This window comes from Thamnophis elegans, chromosome 3 (assembly GCF_009769535.1).
Source record: "Thamnophis elegans isolate rThaEle1 chromosome 3, rThaEle1.pri, whole genome shotgun sequence".
NCBI lineage: Eukaryota > Metazoa > Chordata > Lepidosauria > Squamata > Colubridae > Thamnophis > Thamnophis elegans.
In genome coordinates this window covers 99,193,857-99,214,599 of record NC_045543.1, presented here as the reverse complement: position 1 = coordinate 99,214,599, position 20,743 = coordinate 99,193,857, and positions in this window count along the sequence as shown.

Genomic DNA, 20,743 nt, shown 5'->3' with positions numbered 1-20,743 from the left:
GATAAGAATGCCAAAGTGTGACTACTTCTCCACAGATTGCATCTGCACATTCACCTACAGTAGTCATTTAAAAGTTACCTAAGCCTTCTGGGTAATGATAATAAAAATAATCTCTCTTCAGGTCCCTGTGACATGTCTGCAATTGTTTATTGAGATAAAACTGCTCACATTCATTCTGTGTTAAATGTCTCTTGCACAAAACCTTGCAAGATAATTGGGACAACATAATGTGGACTTTCTGGTATTCTTCTGGGCTTGTAGACTAAGATATAAATATGGGTTTGTAGCATCAGTTTTATCATTTCTGAGCTGGATCTCACAATGTTCCCATTTGGTTAGGAAACTAAAAATGTGTGCAGAAATTCATGAGATTTTCAAGCTCTCTGTAAGTGGGAAATTGATACTATTTGCCCTGAAGAAGACAGAAGTAGGCACGTCTTAAAGACACAATTTCTTGATCTAAACATCAGGTGATTTCCATACAAACATTCCATTTTGGCTAAGAGTTTGAAGAACATATTTGCAGGATCTCAGAAAAAAATGATTATCTGAATCTGTTTTGTGCTCAATTATTCTCTGGAAATGGGAGGAAAACAATGTTACAATACAAAACAATACAATAGCAGAGTTGGAAGGAACCTTGGAGGTCTTCTAGTCCAAACCCCCGCCTAGGCAGGAAACCCTATACCATTCCAGAAAAATGGCTAACCAACATTTTCTTAAAGACTTCCAGTGTTGGGGCATTCACCAGTTCTGGAGGCAAACTGTTCCACTGATTAATTGTTCTAACTGTCAGGAAATTTCTCCTCAGTTCTAAGTTGCTTCTCTCCATGATTAGTTTCCATCCACTGCTTCTTGTTCTACCCTCAGGTGCCTTTGAGAATAGTTTGACTCCTTCTTCTTTGTGGCTACCCCTGAGATATTGGAAGACTGCTATCATGTCTCCCCTAGTCCTTCTTTTCATTAAACTAGACATACCCAGTTCCTGCAACCGTTCTTCATATGTTTTATTCTCTAGTCCCCTAATCATCTTTGTTGCTCTTCTCTGCACTCTTTCTGAAGTCTCCACATCTTTTCTACATCATGGCGACCAAAATTGAATGCAGTATTCCAAGTGTGGCCTTACCAAGACATTATAAAGTGATATTAACACTTCACGTGATCTTGATTCTATCCCTCTGTTTATGTAGCCTAGAACTGTGTTGGTTTTTTTGGCAGCTGCTGCACACTGCTGGCTCATATTTAAATGGTTGTCCACTAGGACTCCAAGATCCCTCTCACAGTTACTACTATTGAGCAAGGTACCACATATACTGTACCTGTGCATTTCATTTTTCTTGCCTAAATGTAGAACCTTACTCTAGTAGTGTTGGCTTGAGTTGCCTGGAGGCTACAAGAGTCTGGATATAGATGAACTGGCTTCAACCCAACCCTGGCAATACAGAATCACTCAGATTTGTTGCCCACTTCCCCCCCTCCTGCCGATCCAGATCATATTTTATCTTTGGATAGGGTGATACTTTCCCAGTCTGAGCTGGTATGTAACTTGATGGTCCTCCAGGACTCATGGTATCTGATCAAGGAGCAGGTGGCAGCTGTGGGCACAGACTCATCTATGGCAGTGTTTCTCAACCTTGGTGACTTTAAGTCCTGTGGACTTCAACTCCCAGAATCCCCCAGCCAGCATAGCTGGCTGGGGAATTCTGGGAATTGAAGTCCAAAGGACTTAAAGTTGCCAAGGTTGAGAAACACTGATCTATGGTGCCAATTATAACCTTTTATGGATCAGAAGGCCTTGCTCATGGTCACTCCCATGCCTTGGTCACCTCTTATTTGGATTACTACAATTTCCTCTACATGGGACTGCCCTTGAAGGCCACCGAGGAATTTCAACTAAATTAAATGCAGTATGAGTACAGCAAGGTTTACCCATCTAATGATTGTATTGCAAGAATTGCAATGGCTTCCAGGTTTCTTTTTCTGGATACAATTCAAGACACTGGTCATCACTTTTAAAATGCTGTTATGGTACAGAGTTGGGTTATTTGCAGAACCACCTCTCCCTAAGGACATCTACCCATCCACCAGATTATTTAGAGTGAGCATGCTCCTAGGATCTAAGAAGCATGTTTCTTCCATGGCAGCTCTTGAAACACCCTTCCCCCTAAAGTTTGGCAAGCTTCTACCCTTCCAACCACTCCATAAGGGGTTAAAAACCTGTCTTTCCTCCCAGCACTGGAATAAGATGAGGTGTACATCAGAAGCTAGACTTGGTTTAATAGTTTCCATACAGCTTATATATTATTTGTGTTTTTGATTGGGAGTTGCCTAAAGTTTTTTATAAGATGGGCAGCTATATAAACATTTTGAGTACATACAATGCATGTATACAGCTACTCTTTAAAGAGCTACAAAACTTTATGGTGTTTTAATACTAGATTAAAGTTGTTACCAAGCAGGACAAAAGCATAAATATACTGGTGAGGGTATGGACTCTCTTTGGCAAAATATCTATGGGGCTTAGCTGACGTGGCGCAGTGGTTAAATGCAGCACTGCAGGCTACTTCAGCTGACTGCAGTTCTGCAGTTCGGCTGTTCAAATCTCACCGGCTCAGGGTTGACTCAGCCTTCCATCCTTCCGAGGTGGGTAAAATGAGGACCCGGATTGTTGTTGGGGGCAATATGCTGACTCTGTAAAGCCCTATGAAGTGGTATATAAATCTAACTGCTATTGCTATTGCTATTATTTAATCAACCCCCAGCAAATGGAAAAACCTAACAGTATATCTCTGATCTCTACTACAGTATTATCAGTAGAAAAAATCCTCTTAAAATAAGTGATTGAAAAAATGTGTTTGAGTTGCAGAGCTTGAAAAGGTCATATACTAATCACTGAAACACTCCCCCCATTCTTAGTAATTCTACAAACTAATTGATAAACTATGGTATGTTTTTACTGAGAAAACTAAATGAATATCTAAGTATGAACCAGCAATGTGCTGCAGCTGCCAAAATCCCCAAAGTAGTTCTAGGCTATATCAACTGATTCAAGATCACAAGAAGTGAGAATACTGTTCTATACTACACTTGTGAGGTCACACTTGGAATACTGCATGCTGTCTGGTTGCCATGTTACAGAAAAGATGTTGAGATCCAAGAAAGAATACAGAGAAGAGCACAAAGACGGCAAGGGGTCTGGAGGCTAAACTGTATGATTAATGGTTAAGGGAACTAGGTATCCCTAAAGGGTAGGGATGACAATAGCTCTTTTCGAGTCCTTGAGGGTCTGAGAAGAGGGGGTTGACTTATTTTCCAAAGCACCAGTGGGCAGAACAAGCAACTTGTTAGAGAGAGATCCAATGTGGAACTAAGGAGATATTTCCTGACAGTGAGAACAGTTAACCCATTGAATAGCTTACTTCCTGGAATTGTAGATGCTCTATTACTGGAGGTTTTTTTATTTAAAAAAAAATGCATAGCTATTTGCTCAAGATGGAATAAAGACTCCAGCCTTGGGCAGAGGGTTGGACTAGAAGACCTATAAGGTCCCTTTCAGCCCTATGATTCTATAAAGGTACTTAGTACAGACTTCTTCTGATCACAAGATAAAAACAAAGCAGGGAAGAAAGCACACACAAACGTATTCCAGGACAACACACTTTAATAACACATTATTTATTGTGAAGAGGGAAAAGGATATTAGCTTACATATCCCAAAAATGTACATAAAAATTCTATTACTGCTAGATTTGTAGATTTGTAGATTTATTATAATTTATAGGCCGCCCTTTTCCCTGAGGGGACTCAGGGCGGCATACAAAAACACGGGAAAGGGGGTACAAAGACAAAAAGCATAAGACAGTACATAATATTAAAAAAATAGAGCACAACATTCATTCATCATTCGGGAGGGGACGAACTAAGATTTTTATCCCCAGGCCTGACGGGATAGCCAGATCTTAAGGGCCGTGCGGAAGGCCTGGGCGGTGGTGAGGGTGCGGATCTCCACGGGGAGATTGTTCCATAGCGTCGGAGCTGCAACTGAGAAGGCTCTCCTCCGCGTAGTCGCCAGTCGGCACTGACTGGCGGATGGAATTCGGAGGAGGCCTACCCTGTGCGATCTGATGGGACGCAGGGAGGTAATTGGCAGAAGGCGGTCTCTCAAATAGCCAGATCCACTACCATGGAGCGCTTTGTGAGTGGTAAGTAGGACCTTGAAGTGCACCCGGAGACCAACAGGTAGCCAGCGCAGCTCACGGAGGATCGGTGTTATGTGGGCGAACCGTGGTGCGCCCACGATCACTCGCGCGGCCGCATTCTGGACTAGCTGAAGTCGCCGGATGCTCTTCAAGGGCAGCCCCATGTAGAGCACGTTGCAGTATTCCAGCCTAGAGATCACAAGGGCTCGAGTGACTGTTGTGAGGGCCTCCCTGTTCAGGTAGGGCCGCAACTGGCGCATCAGGCGAACCTGAGCAAATGCCCCCCTGGTCATAGCTGACAAATGATGGTCGAAACTCAGCTGTGGGTCCAGGAGGAGTCCCAAGTTGCGGACCCTGTCTGAGGGGTATAAATTTTGTCCCCCCAGCCTGATTGATGGAACATTAGCCAAATTATTGGGAGGAAAACACAACAGCCACTCGGTCTTTTCCGGGTTGAGCACCAGTTTGTTAGCTCTCATCCAGTCTTTGACAGCCTCAAGGCCTCGGTTCATCACTTCCGCCGCTTCATTGAGTTGGCACGGGGCGGACAGATACAACTGTGTATCGTCCGCATATTGGTGGTATTTTATCCCGTGCCTCCGAATGATCTCGCCCAGCGGTTTCATGTATATGTTAAATAGTAGGGGGGATAAGACCGAACCCTGCGGCACCCCACAAGTAAGGGGCCTCGGGGACGATCTCTGCCCCCCCACCAACACCGACTGCGACCTGTCCGAGAGGTAGGAGGAGAACCACTGCAGAACAGTGCCGCCCACCCCCACCTCCCGCAGTCGTCGCAGAAGGATACCATGGTCGATGGTATCGAAAGCCGCTGAGAGGTCAAGGAGAACCAGGATGGACGCATGGCCTCCATCTCTGGCTCTCCAGAGATCATCGGTCAATGCGACCAAAGCGGTTTCTGTGCTGTAACCGGGCCTGAAGCCAGACTGGAAGGGGTCAAGATAGTTAGCTTCCTCCAAGGTACGCTGAAGCTGGAGAGCCACCACCTTCTCAACAACCTTCCCCACAAAGGGGAGGTTGGAGACTGGACGGTAGTTGTTAAGAATTGCTGGATCCAAGGACGGTTTCTTCAGGAGGGGTCTCACCACCGCCGCCTTCAGTGCGGTGGGGAGATGCCCCTCCCGAAGAGAGGTGGTAACAACCGCCTGGATCCAGCCTCGTGTCACCTCACTGCTGCTGGCAACCAGCCAGGAGGGACACGGGTCCAGAATACAGGTGGAGGCGCTCACAGCTCGCATAGCCTTGTCCACATCCCCGGAGGCAACATCCTGAAACTCAACCCAGAGATGGTCTGCCAGATCATTCCCTTGTGTCTCGGCTGGATCTGCAGGAGTGGAGTCCAGGTCCGATCGAAACCGAGCAACTTTGTCCGCCAAGAACTGTACATACTCCTCAGCCTTACCCTGTAAGGGGTTCTCCGTCTCCCTCCTATTCATGCTAACCTTTAGCCAAAGAGCAAATAAGTACATGAATGCAGTTAGATATATAATCTTTCACAATGCACAATAGATATTCTAAACTACATTTTCTAACAACTCACAGGTAAAAATAAGAATGAATGGGTTTGATTATTATTTTTTTAGGAGAACTGATTCATAATTCCTGAACTGATAGATGATCAAAATATGTTTGCATTTCACTCATGAATTTGTGATGCAGTGCTAAAGTTGAAAATATTGTTCTAGTAATAAAATATATAAAAACAACAAATAATTTATAGAAAATGTAAGCAGTATATTGTTGTATATTTATTAAAAACCAAAAATAAAACAAAAAATTAGTAGAACACATGAATCTAGCTTAAGATATTTTGCAGTCATAATTCCATTGAGGTTCAATCATCATCATCATCATCCCAGGAGATGCCAGAGCCGAAGAAAAAGAACTAGAAAAAAATCACGAAATATCGCGACCTGGCCATTGAAACTACACAGCTACGGATGAAACATGTAACAGTGATACCCATTGTCATTGGGGCACTTGGTAATGACGTCCAAGAATTTTACAAAACACATAAAGAAATTGAAGCTTCCTGCAGTAACACCAGCAGAACTGAAAAAAACTGCACTGATTGGAACATTGTATATTTTAAGAAGGTACTTGGTGGATACCTAGGAAGCTGGCAGCAACCTGTATCAATAGTACCGCGACCTGGCCATTGAAACTTCTCGGTTATGGATGAAACGTAACAGTGACACCCATTGTCATCGGGGCACTTGGCACCATGTCCAAGAATTTTACAAGATACATCCACAAATTGCAGCTTCCTGCAATAACACCAGCAGAACTGCAAAAAACTGCGCTACTTGGGACATCTTATATTTTAAAAAGGTACTTGGTTGATACCTAGGACGCTGGCAGCAAACCGTATCAACCATTAGCACCAGTCACTGGTAATTGTAATGCATTTTTGAATGTTCAGTTGTCTGAGTTTCATGTTTAATGAATAAAGATAATAATAATAATAATAATAATAATAATAATAATAATAATAATTTTGCAAAACCCAAAAAACAATATCACAAGTGGAAATAACTGATATTCAAGACACAACTAAAGACATTATAGTAGAATTCCCAGAAGAAGCTCTCGGGGAGGAAATAACATCACCACCACTAGAACCAGTTATCACTGAACCAACTGATGAACTAACTCAAAAACAAAAAGAATTGAAGGATAAGATCATGGAGCATTTTCTGCTTCATGAGGAAAGGCAACGTTTACCATCACTAAAAACTGTGCCTAATAAAATTTTGGCCCCTATCATGAAAATGGTTAATGCAGTGTTTTCAACAATTGAACCGGGATCCATCTTGGAAACAAACCAGTTAATGTACAGCACAGCTGTAATAGTCACTAATGAACTAGGCATTAAAATTAAAGTACCTAGTCACACAACAGAAAAAGCATCAAAGCCAATGTGGAAAATCTGTTTAGAACAAAAAATCAAAAAATTAAGGGCAGATGCTAGTAACTTAAAGAACATGCATGAGCAACGGCTTAAAAACAACAAAATCATAGATCAGCTAATCAGAAGATATAGATTGGATACAAGAAACATCAATGAAGCTGTAGAGATTGTAAAACAGCAGATAACAGCAACAGCTAGAAAAATTGAAAGATATGAGGCACGAATCATCCAATATAAACAAAATCAGCAATTTCGATCAGACCAACGGCGTTTTTATCAAAGTCTTAATGTGAATGGTGACACCAAAAGTGAAAAACCAGAAAAGCAGGCCACAGTTGAATTCTGGAAAGAATTGTGGGAAAATGCAAAGGACTACAATAAGTAAGCAAAGTGGATACATGACTTTGAGAAAAGCATTGGCAACAAACAAATGCAAGTATTAGAAATAACAACTGAGATGGTCAAAAATCGAGTTAAAAAGGTAAAGAATTGGACATCACCTGGAAAGGACCAATTACATGGTTTCTGGCTCAAATATCTGACCAGTTTACATGCAATATTGGCCAGGCAACTGAATGAAATTTTACAAAAGGGCCAAATTGATGAATGGTTAACAACTGGAAAAACATACTTGATTCAGAAAGATGCAACTAAAGGAACAACACCTGAAAACTACAGACCAATAAAATATGCTTGCCAACAACCTTCAAATTACTCACAAGCATTATTGCAGATAACATGGTGGATTATTTGGAAACAAACAACATCTTGCCAGTAGAGCAAAAAGGCAACAAAAGAAGGAGCAGGGGCACAAAAGATCAGCTCCTAATTGATAAAATGATATTAGAAAATTGTAAGAACAGAAAAACGAACTTGAATATGGTCTGGATTGATTACAAAAAGGCATTTGACTCACTGCCACATAGTTGGATCATAAAATGCTTAGAAACAACTGGCAATAGCAAAAATATTACATCCTTTACTGAAAAGGCGATGAAACAATGGAGAATTTAGTTGGCAGTAGGGAATGAGATCTACGGAATGGTTAATATCAAGCGAGGAATTTTCCAGGGTGATTCACTTTCACCTCTTCTCTTCATCATCGCAATGATCCCACTATCAGTAATCTTAAAAAAAATGAAATTAGGCTACCAAACAGCCAAAGAAGCTGAAAAAATTTCGCATTTACTATATATGGATGATTTGAAACTCTATGGAAAGTCAGAAATAGAAATCCAATCACTGACAAACACAGTCCGAGTATTCAGCACCAATATTTCAATGCAGTTTGGCATGGAAAAATGCGCCACTGTATCCATAAAAAGGGGCAAAATCACTGCATGTGAGGGAATTGAAATGCCCAATGGCCAATTAATTAAATGCAAAGAAAATGAAGCCTACAAATACTTAGGCATTCTGCAGTTGGATAACATCAAGCATGGAGAAGTAAAAACTATTGTCAGGCGAGAGTACACCAACAGAGTTAGGAAAATTTTGAAATCTAAATTGAATGGTGGAAATACAATCAAGGCCATAAATACCTGGGCAATACCAGTTATAAGATACACAGCTGGTATAGTTAACTGGACACAAGCTGATTTGGACCTTTTGGACCGAAAAACCAGGAAACTAATGACAATGCACTACAGTTTACATCCACGTGGTGATACTGATAGATTATACCTGCCCCGAAAATCAGGTGGCAGAGGATTATTACAAGTGAAGCAAACAGTTGAAGAAGAAAAACATGCACTGGCTGATTATTTAAAAGAAAGTCAAGAACATCTGTTAATCGAAGTAAAGAACAAAAATCTACTGAAGGCCCAACAGACGAAACAAGAATACAGAAAAGATGTGATAAAATCAAGAATGGAGAGTTGGCAGAACAAAGCACTGCATGGCCAATTTCTGGAAAAAATAAAAGTTAAAGTGGACAGTGAACAAACTTGGTTATGGTTAACAACAGGTACATTAAAGAAAGAAACAGAGTCACTAATCCTGGCTGCGCAAGAACAAGCTATCCACACAAATGCCATTAAGGCCAAAATCGAAAAATCCTCTGATGATGCCAAATGCAGACTTTGCAAAGAAGCTGATGAAACTGTTGATCACATACTCAGCTGCTGTAAAAAAATCGCGCAGACTGATTATAAATTGCGGCACAATTCAGTAGCACAAATGATCCATTGGAATTTGTGCAAAAATTATAATATTAAAACAGCAACAAACTGGTGGGAACATCAGCCTGAAAAAGTCACCAAAAATCAGATGGTCAAGATCTTGTGGGATTTCCGTATACAAACCGACAAAATACTGGTGCATAATACACCAGACATCACACTGGTTGAGAAAAATAAGGTCACAATCATAGACATTGCAATACCAGGTGATAGCAGGGTCGCCAAGAAGGAACATGAAAAAATTGCAAAATACCAGGACTTAAAAATCAAAATTCAACGACTATGGCACAAACCAGCAGTGGTAATTCCAGTGGTAATTGGCACACTGGGTGCTATTCCAAAAGCACTGGAATTACATTTAATACAGTTAAAAATTGACAAAATCACCATCAGTCAAATGCAAAAAGCCGCACTGCTTGGATCTGCACGCATATTACGAAAATACGTTACGACGTCCTAGGCCCCTGGGTGGGGCCCGACTAGTAACCAATGCCAAATCCGGCGAAACAACTGGCTGCTGTGATACAATTGTACAATAATAATAATAATAATATAGAGCAATATATTGTGACATTCTACATTCTTGGGAAGAACCACATTCCTATGTACACCAACACCTGCTAAAGATCTGGCAGTGTGATTTGACATTGTTGTGAACAGATAATTTGTGAACATCATATATTCAGTGTGGATAATTGATGTGGCAATACCAGGAGATACTGGAATAGAAGGCAAAGAACATCTGAAAATCAAAACTGAAAGATTATGGCATTAACCACCATAGTATTCTGGTAGTTATTGGCACACTGGGTGCTATACCAAAACCTCTTGGAGGGCTCTAAGAAAATGTAAACATTGACAAGATTTCCACCTGTCAATTACAAAAGGTCATACTACTTGGATCCACACACAAATACTACACTAATACATTATGACACCCTAGATTCTTGGGAAAAATTCAGTGTGCATGAAGGAAAACACAAGCTAAGGAACTTAGCAGCTGTGATTCAACACTGTTGTGTATATAATAATTTATTAGGATCCAGTCAGGATTTAGGCGGGGCTACAGCACGGAAACCGCTTTGGTCGCATTGATCGATGACCTCTGGAGAGCCAGGAATGGAGGTCATGCCTCCGTCCTTGTGCTCCTTGACCTCTCAGCGGCTTTCGATACCATCGACCACCTTCTGCGACGACTGCGGGAGGTGGGGGTGGGAGGCACTGTCCTACGGTGGTTCTCCTCTTACCTCTTGGACAGGTCGCAGTCGGTGTTGGTTGGAGGGCAGAGGTCGACCCCTAGGCCCCTGAAGTATGGGGTGCCGCAGGGATCGGTCCTGTCCCCCCTCCTATTTAGTATCTACATGAAACCGCTGGGTGAGATCATTCGACGGCACGGGATAAAATACCATCAATATGCGGACGATACGCAGCTGTATCTGTCTGCTCCGTGCCAACTCAGGGAAGCGGTTGACGTGATGTGCCAGGGCCTCGAGGCTGTTAGGGACTGGATGGGGGTTAACAAGCTTGTACTCAACCCAGATAAGACCGATTGGCTGGTGTGCTTCCCTCCTACTAATTGGCCAAGTGTTCCATCTCTCAGGCTGGGGGGTCAAACAGTACGCCCCTCAGACAGGGTTCGTAATTTGGGAGTCCTCCTGGACCCACAGCTGACTTTTGAACATCACATGTCGGCTGTGACCAGGGGGGCATTTGCCCAGGTTCACCTGGTGCACCAGTTGCGTCCCTACCTGAACCGGGAGGCTCTCACAACAGTCACTCGTGCCCTTGTGACCTCTAGACTGGACTACTGCAACGTGCTCTACATGGGGCAGCCCTTGAAGAGCATTCGGCGACTTCAGCTTGTCCAGAATGCAGCCGCGCGAGCAATCGTGGGTGCACCTCGGTTCACCCACGTAACACCTATCCTCCGCGAGCTGCACTGGCTAACTATTGGTCTCCGGATACGCTTCAAGGCGCTAGTCGTCACTTATAAAGCCCTTAATGGTATTGGACCTGGGTACTTGAGAGACCGCCTGCTGCCAATTACCTCCACTAGACCGATTAGATCCCACAGATTAGGCCTCCTCCGAATTCCATCCGCCGGCCAGTGTCGACTGGCAACTACCCGGAGGAGAGCCTTCTCTGTGGCTGCTCCGACCCTCTGGAACAAACTCCCCGTGGAGATTCGAACCCTCACCACCCTCCAGGCCTTCCGCAAAGCCCTTAAAACCTGGCTGTTCCGACAGGCCTGGGGCTAAGAACTGTTGCCCCTGTCTCGAATTGGTATGACTGTTGTGTTTTTAATCATGTATTGTTTTTATGTCGTTTTAAATTCTTGTTTGTACCCCCCTTCCCTGTTGAGTTGTAAGCCGCCCTGAGTCCCCTTCGGGGGAAAAGAGCAGCATATAAATAAAATCAACATCAACATCAACATTATTAAATTTAAATGAGCCTGACAGACTGGGTAGATTACATGTTAAAACTTTTTAAAACATGGAACAATACAAAAAAAAACAGAACAGTACAAGAGAAAAGAACAATGGCAGAAAAAGAGAACAAAAAGGAAGAAAAGAGCCTCATTTAAACTCTCTTAAGGTCTTTTGAAATACTGGTAAGGTGGGGAGCACTCAAGCTTCAGGAGAAATCTCATTCCAGAGGATGAACATGAACACTGGAAAAAAAAACAATTTGAATTAGTAGGACAGTTATTTATTAAAGACACTTTCAACTACATAGGTTTTCCACATGCAAAATGAAGCGGGGGGGGGGGGGGGAGACAGCAAACTGCCTTCTCATTCTATCTATGGCACCTTTTGCCCAGAGAGACTCATCTAGCATCTTTACAGCTTTTTGGTGAACTTTGCTTTAGATAAAACTTGGACTGTAGCACTTTTACTTTAGTTTGTTTATATTAAAAAAAAAACCTTACCTGCCAATCATTTTGTTCTGCCTTCCCTAGAAGGCAAATATCACATTCTGTTTGGAAATCTTTTCTGGTAATTCTGGAAAATACAGTCCAACCACTTCAACACTGGATTGGGGATGGCGATGAGCCAATTACTAACCGCAAGTTCACTTCTTCCTGCGCCTACTGATGGAAAAGTTAGGCAATTATTAACAGACAGATTAATGTAGGATAAAGAGCGACAAAAAACTGTAGTAAGAATATCTGTGTCTACACATGATGTAACTGTGGATCAAGCTTATTAACTTGAGAATTACAGAAATGTCAGATTCTTACTTCTATCCTATACAACAATGGCCATGCTATGTGTAGATAAATAAAAACTGTACAGAGGATATCTTGAGTCTTATTTAGGCATGGAATGAGGTTTAGAAATTAGCAAATTGATGTCCTCCTTTATTCTCACATCTAGCTATTTGGCACAATTGTCACCAATGGAGGCTTTTCCTATTTATGGAGGCTTTGTGTAACTTGAAACCACAGAAAGTCAATGCTTTAAACTTCAGAGATCTAATACGGATAAATTCTCTTCTGCAGGTAGAAAGCAAACAGCAATCTGACCCATCTCTATTTTCTCTTGTGAGTGGAACAAATATGAGGCACTTTGAACTATGGTGGTGGTGGGCAGTTGCAACACTTCCACAATCATAAGGGTGGACACACTGCCAATCACCTGAATATTGATGCTGTAAGTGCAGAGGCATTACAATAGTCAGAACTTTCACCAGGGGTCATAAGTCCCTTCATTCAGCATTTCATTCAGCATCATAATTTCAGTCACTGAACAAACAAATGTAAGTTGATGACTCTCTGTATCTGAAGACATATAATGCTCCATGGCATCTACTGACTCCGCTCTACCAACTCAATGTTATTTTCTGTAGTCACCCAATTTTATTTTTATGAATGCCTATGTGGGGTCTATATATATTATAAAAGTCACATAGTACAGCACGAGTCTTCCTTTGTTAAAACTTTAAATCCCCTTCCAAATGAAGCAAGAATCAGAATTTAGATGGGATAAGTTGCTTTGATAAAAGGCAATTATTATATAGATTTATACCAGGTTTAGGTACGGTAAGCCTAAAGGGACAGTAAGGTAAACTAAGCTAAGCTAAGCAAGGGATGCAGTGGGTCAGTGGCTAAGGTGCTGAGTTTGTTGATCAGAAAGGTCATCAGTTCGGCAGTTTGAATCCCTAGTGCCGCATAATGGAGTGAGCTCCCGTTACTTGTCCCAGCTTCTGCCAACCTAGCAGTTCGAAAGAATGTAAAAATGCAAATAGAAAAATAGGAACCACCTTTGGTGGGGAGGTAACAGTGATCCATGCACTGTGTTTAGTCATGGTGATCACATGACTATGGAGACATCTTCGGACAGTGCTGGATCTTTGGCTTTGAAATGGAGATGAGCACTGCCCCCTAGAGTTGGGAACAATTAGCACATATGTGTGAGGGGAACCTTTACCTTATACCAGGTTTTACCCCAACTACCCATTATTTTGGAAGAACCAGAAGAAGCAGCTGTGAGTTAAACTCTTGAGAATATAAAACCCTTTTACATATTAGTACTAGCGGTGGGGAACGATTAACACACGTGTGAGGGGAACCTTTATCTTTACCTTTATTAGCAGTGGGAAATTAGGTACTATGTATGATTTCAATTTTGTCTGTAGAAAATATTGTAATCTAACTTAACCACATTTCAGAATTTTCAGCCAAGCCAAACTTTGACAAGATGATTTACGATAGATTGCCAAAAATGTTACAGACAGGTGTTATTGCAAAGGATTATAATAAAGGAGTTAATGTTTAATCTATTTTTCTTGAAAACTATTTGCTTTTCTATACAGAAATGATATAGACTATAAACCAAAGCTTTATCAGCATTCTCATATCTTGTAATTGAGATGTGGTATTAATCTCTTCCTTCTCATGCTTGTTTGCATAATTACAACTCCCAACTCTGACAAGAAATTATTGCACTTTTCATGCTGTTAAATCATAAAGTTGCTTAGCAACTGAATGGACTCTTTTCAGTTCAGGCTAATATATTTGTATATACTATGATCTTTGCTGAATCTGCAGCATTCAGACAACTATATCATTTCTAATTCAGAGAAAGAATATTAGTGCACTTAGAAGGTAACATATATTTAAGTATTATTTGGGAACATTGTTAGATAAAATACATGTGCAAGAAATAAGACCTGAGCTAAGAACTGTGAACAAAAGATAAATGAAATTTTCTGCAGATTCTGCAAAATAAATCAGTCAACAAATGAAAATAAGTAGCAGAGAACTGAGAGGCTATGAAGGCTTTTTCTATGTGGAACACAGAAAAAGAGAAAGGAAAGCATCAACATTCAAGAAAAGATGCTTCCATCCACATTTCCACCAAATGAAAGGAATTTTATTATGGAGGATTAACATTTTATTTAGGAGATTCATGATGGAATCTCATAATATATTTTTCAAATCTGTGAAAAACAGCTAATTTGAATTTAGGGAGATAGGGAAAACAGTGGGAAAGAGGGAGACAATATTTAGACCCCCTCTACCAAGACATTTGCTAAATAGAAATCCTGCCCCTTTAATGCTGCTACCATATTAGCTCTTATCACATTTAATCTTGACACTGGTGCTATTGTTAACTCATGTTAGTAATAATGTAGCTTCTTTGATGTCTTTGCTAAGCAAGGCATCTATTTTTTTTAAATTCTACATGTATTCCAATGTTCTGTGCAAATGGTACTCATGCAGTTAAACAAAGTTTATGTCTTATTGTATGAAGCTAATCATGCTTAACTCAATGAAGCCTAATTAAAAATTAGCTTAATACTCTATTTGAATCCCAAAAGAGACTATTAATTCTTTATACAGGTTGTATTCATTTAACAATGGTAATTGGGCCTGCAACTCCATTTTGTTAAGGGGTGTGGTTGTAAAGCATGACATCACATGAATGCACTGACTTATGACAGCAGTTGCAAAAGTTCTGGTTGCTATCATTAGGGAAATTCCATGCAGTCACAGCATCCAATGGTCATGTTTGCGATTTGCAACCTCCTGCTGACTTTCTTTACCATTGCCTTTGCTTGTCATAAGCTGGCAGTGAAGGTTGCAAAGGCAGATTTTCCAATCACAGGACACTGCAATTGTCATAATTGCAAGCCAGCTGCTAAGTGCCTGAACAGCATCATGTGACCATGGGGATGATGCAATGGTGGGTTTCAAATTTTTTAGAACCTCTTCTATAGGTGTGGCCTGCTTTGTGGGAGTGGCTTGCCAGCCATGTGACTGGGTGGGAGTGGCTTGCCAGCCATGTGTCCGGTGGGAGTGGCTTGGCAGTCATGTGACTGGGGGCATGGCCAACTTGTAAAATGTGGTGAAACTCACTTAACAATGCTCTTGCTTAGCAACCAAAATGTTGGCTCAGAAACTCTGGCATTTGAAGCACGCAAGTCTTAAAGCTGTCAAGTTACAAGACCCTTGAGCCCCTAACCCTTTAGAAAAAAAACCCAGGGGTGTTCAAACTTGACAGCTTTAAGACTTTAAAGTTTAGATAGGTCTCCTAGAGGCAGGCGGGATGATTGGTGAGCCAGCCAATCAGTGAGCAGCAGGTGGGGCAAGCGTGGTGTGGACACGGGGAGAGGGAACTGGAATCGGTTCTAAATGGCATGGTAGATTTGTGGAACCTCTTCTATAGAAGAGGTTAGAACTGGCAGAAACTCACCCCTAGGATGATGCCATGGATGCAACTATGAGGACTATCATAAATTCTTCATGTTTAGTGTCATTGTAACTTCAAATGGTTATTGAATGAGAAGGTGTTGAATGAGAATTATTGGCATCATGATTTATTTTAAATATAATCTATTCAACAGTCACAAGGGGAGAAAAAGAAAATGGGCATTGGGGGGGAGGGCTTGCTTTCTCCTTTCATCATATTACTTGACAATTAGCTATTTTTAATTAAAATATCAGGGATACAGTGAAATATTAGTGGTATTCAAGGAACAAAGAAATATCCTAAAAGTCTCTCACACTGACTATCTTCTATAGTTTTTGTTTCCACTTCCTTGCAAGAGCATCCTGACAGTAGTAAAATATATTTTAACATTACTTTGAATTTTAGTAAGGATTAAGTAACAATCAACAGAAATTATGCAAAATGTATCATTGTGCTGCCAAAATTATTCCAGTGCAGTATGTAACAATTTAATTATTTTTATACCATACATTAAAATATCTGACGTGAACTGAAGAACATTGAAAATCGAAAAGTGATTTTACTACCATATTGCCTTTTTTCAAAAAAGTAAAAATTCAAACAAATCAATACAAGATGAATAAAATATTATGTGCATGTGATATTTGCAATCCTAAATGTCAGAGGAAAAAGAAAACTTCCCAAGTCACTCTAATTGGCCATTTAGTTTCAAGACTAGTACTTGGCCACACTAGTATCTCGTCTAGCTTGATGTTAATGTTGCCTATAGATATAGTTGCAAGCCAGCTTCACATGCAGTAACTAAGATATGGTTTGCTAAATACCGGTATGCTACAAATGTCTAATAATGATTTTGTGATTTATAGCATAAATCATAATGAATTATGTAAACATTATAATCAAACTAAGTGCTAATATTCCTGAAACTGTCAGTTAAAGAGTGTTATCTTTCCAACAGCATTTAAATTGTGAGAGCTAGAAAAAAATGCCTAAAAGTTATGTACTGATTTTATTATTTGTACAAGGTAACTCAAAGAATTGAACATATCCAACACACCTTCTTCCTGTTATTTTTCCCATAGCAACAAACCTGTACGGTGGGTTGGGCTGAGCCATAATGGCCAGCTGGATAACTTTGAGCTGAAGTGAGACGTGAAAGTTACGGTCTCCTGCTTTGTAACATGAAGCCTTAACCATTATAGGCTTGAAGCATTATTTGTACAAACCATAGTCATAATCATGGATTATGACTCAATGTTTGTATTCAGACAACTGTAGTTCATTAATTCATGGCTTAGTACAGAGTCATATTATCTCTTTATACTATATTGTAAGTATAAACTCTTGTAGCCAAGAAACAACTTTAATTTGTTGACTGTAATCATAAGCAAACCTGAACTAGCAAAAACTCACTCAAACTTTAAAATGCAAGGCTGCATTCTTAGCAAGAAGAGTAGTGACAGAAGTGGCCTTAGAAGGAGAAAGCCAGGTTTTCAAGTGAGGGATCGAGAAATGAACACATTCTAGGAATGCCAAATTATCAAATCATGTATCTTAGGCTTTCACTCTAAAAAGTTAGAAAATCTACAATTTTTAAGAACCTAGCCTGTAAGTTCTTGGCTGTTGTGCTGCATTCTCTTTCAGATCTTCCCTATATCAATCTATTTACTTTGATAAGAAACATTAAGCAAAGTTGACATTTAAATGTTGAAATTTTACACTGCAAACGTGGAACATATCTAAGGAAGAGAGCCTTGTATTTTCTGATGCACAGAATCAGTGGTGGGTTTCAAAAATTGTTCGAACCTACTCTGTGGGTGTGGCCTCTTTTGTGGGAGTGGCTTGCTGCCCATGTGACTGGATATGAAGATGCCGACGACACTTGTCAGAACCACCTTAAATTACCTCACACACAGCACTGGCGTGCATAAGAATATGATGTAAACTTGTTTTTTAAAAGGCATCTTTGGTTTGCATTAAAACAACTTCAACACACGCAATGTTCTGATTGCACCACAAACGCAATAGTCATCCTTACCTTTCACAGAGGCACTGAGTTTTATAAATATTAGCATGATAGCATAGAATAATCATATCCAAGGACCAGTGATGGGTTTCAAAAAAAATTTGGAACCTCTTCTGTAGGTGTGGCCTGCTTTCTGGGTCCACTGGTGGAACCTCTTCTAACCAGTTTGGTAGATTTGACGAACCGGTTCTACTGAATAGGTGCGAACTGGTAGGAACCCACCTCTGCATAGAATGCAGGTAAAAAGATTGTACAATAGTAACATGTTTATTCCAGCAGTTTCAAGCCACTTGTTATCTACTAGTAAGCTATGTGGAGCCAAGTGGATTGCTTTCAGTTTCAGAAATGTTCTGGACAATATTAGTCAATTCAGTTGCTATCCAGTTTCTGAAACAATTAAGTCTACATTTGGAATGCAGTTGTATCTTCCATGTGCAATTTCCCAGATTTTGTAAGCAATGAAGTAGGTCATTAGTACATTTATGGAGTCTTAATCTTTCTACCATTAAGTGCGCTTAGCATTCTGTTCAGGAGTGGGTTGCTGCCGGTTTTACTACCGGTTCACAACCTGCATGCAATGTATGAGCGTACTACCGGTTCACAATCTGCATGCAATGTATGAGCGTGTGCTGTTCAATGTAAATTGTTCTTCATGCATGCGCAGAACAATTTATAGTGAACTGGGCGTGCACAGTCACTAAAAAACTAAATGGCAGCGCCCCAGCAATGGTGAGGGAACCAGTTCAGGGATGTGGCAGACCTGGGTCGCTGCCGGTTCTGCGACTCAGGCCTGAATTCCACTACTGGTTCAGCTGAACTGGGGCGAACTGGGAGCAACCCACTTCTGATTACATTGTTCTGAAACTCAGCTAGTGACATTGCTTTATTCATCTAAGTCAAAATGATCCGCAAAGCCGAATTTCCTATCTCTGAGTGATGGAAAATAACTTTTAAAATTACATTGAAACATTATATTAATGGAAGCATGATTTTTACAGAGCTGCTTATTAGAAGCTGGTTGGGAAGCATGCAAATGACAATCATGTGGCTGTGGGATGCTGCAATCGGCATAAATGTGTGTCATTTGTAAAGCTGATCATTGCAACTTTGAACGGTTGTTAAATGAGGCAATTGGTGATGACTAGCTGTAATCTATAGAAAATCTCTAAGAAATTCCTGTCTACCTCAACCCAGAGGTTATCTCAGAGAAATCTTCCCCAATGTGATCATACTAGTTTATGTTTTTGACATATTATTTATATTTTTAGAAAACAAGAGGGAGGACACCTACCAATGACAGTGTGGTAACTGGGGTGGTTGGGAGGTTCAAAGTAAGAGGTTGTGCAATTATTGCATACAATGTTGAATCTTGGTTTAGATGGTAGATACAGAGATCCTATCCATGGAGTTCACTTCAACTGTACCTACGAAAAAGCTTTGGTGTACTTATAATGGAGTTTACATTTATTGCAAACATTACAAATAAGAATGTGCATCACACTTCACCATTTGACTTTTAAGGAGAGAAACTGAAAACATCAATACAGGTAAGTCGTCACTTACAGACCACTCATTCAACAACCATTCAAAGTTGCGATGCACCAAAGGAGTGGTTTATTACCAGTCCTGGAAGTTCCAACCATCACATCACCTCCATGGTCATGCGATCTTGATTCAAGCACCTGTCAAATAACTTGTGCTTACAATGGCTGCAGTGTACCACAGTCATCTTATTGCCATTCATGAGCTTTCCTGCCAGCTTCCCACAAGTGAAGTCAATGCAAATCAAGAGCCACCCCCTGCTTCCCCCAGCCTTCCTAACTCATGTGAAGCCATACCCTGCTTCCCAACTTACCTGCATTTTTGTGGAATCGCAGCCACTTTTCCTCAATCTCCCTATGTTTGTTTCTTCCTGTTTAATGAACTGGGCACCTTGGGGTTACAATGGCAACCAAGACTGTCAAGATTGCCATTGTTATGTGAGGTCACACTTTATGACTGCATCACTTAGCAATGGCAATCCTGGTCCCAATTGCCGCCCATCATAACTCACAGTCTACCTGAACATGATAAAGCTGTAAGTAGATAAATTAAGCAAAATTCATGTGTAACTTCAGAAAAAGTTGGGCGGGGAAAAATTATGTTTACATTAATTGAATACAAATGCTTTTTCATTGGAATACATACTTTGCAGAAATTTTCCTGTATCCATTTAAGGATTTATTTTTTATTAAATATACCTATGCTAAAATATTTCATCCCTATTTCTGCATCTTACTGATAGTAATGAGTCTTCTAAGAGATCAGTAAGAGGAAAAGCAAGAGAGAGAGAGAGAGAGAGAGAGAGAGAGAGAGAGAGAGAGAGAGAGAGAGAGAGAGAGAGAGAGAGAGAGAGAGAGAGAGAGAGAGATGAAGTATGCCTTGTACTTCCTTTGTGGTTTGGTCTTGCAAGATACCAAGATATTAATACACTTACTGCACACATTTGTAAACAACTAAATTATGACTTTTTAGTAAACGTTCACCAATAAACCTCCCAGGAAATGGATCCAAATTTTACGTAGACTAGAGATCTTGCAAGAAAATTCCTCTTCTGTACTGAAGAAGCATTAAACCATCTGCAGAAAATCTGAACAATTCTTTGATACTGATCTCCTAAAGCACAACCCCTGCCCCCAACCACAATTTACGGTTAGGAAAAAAATGTTAGC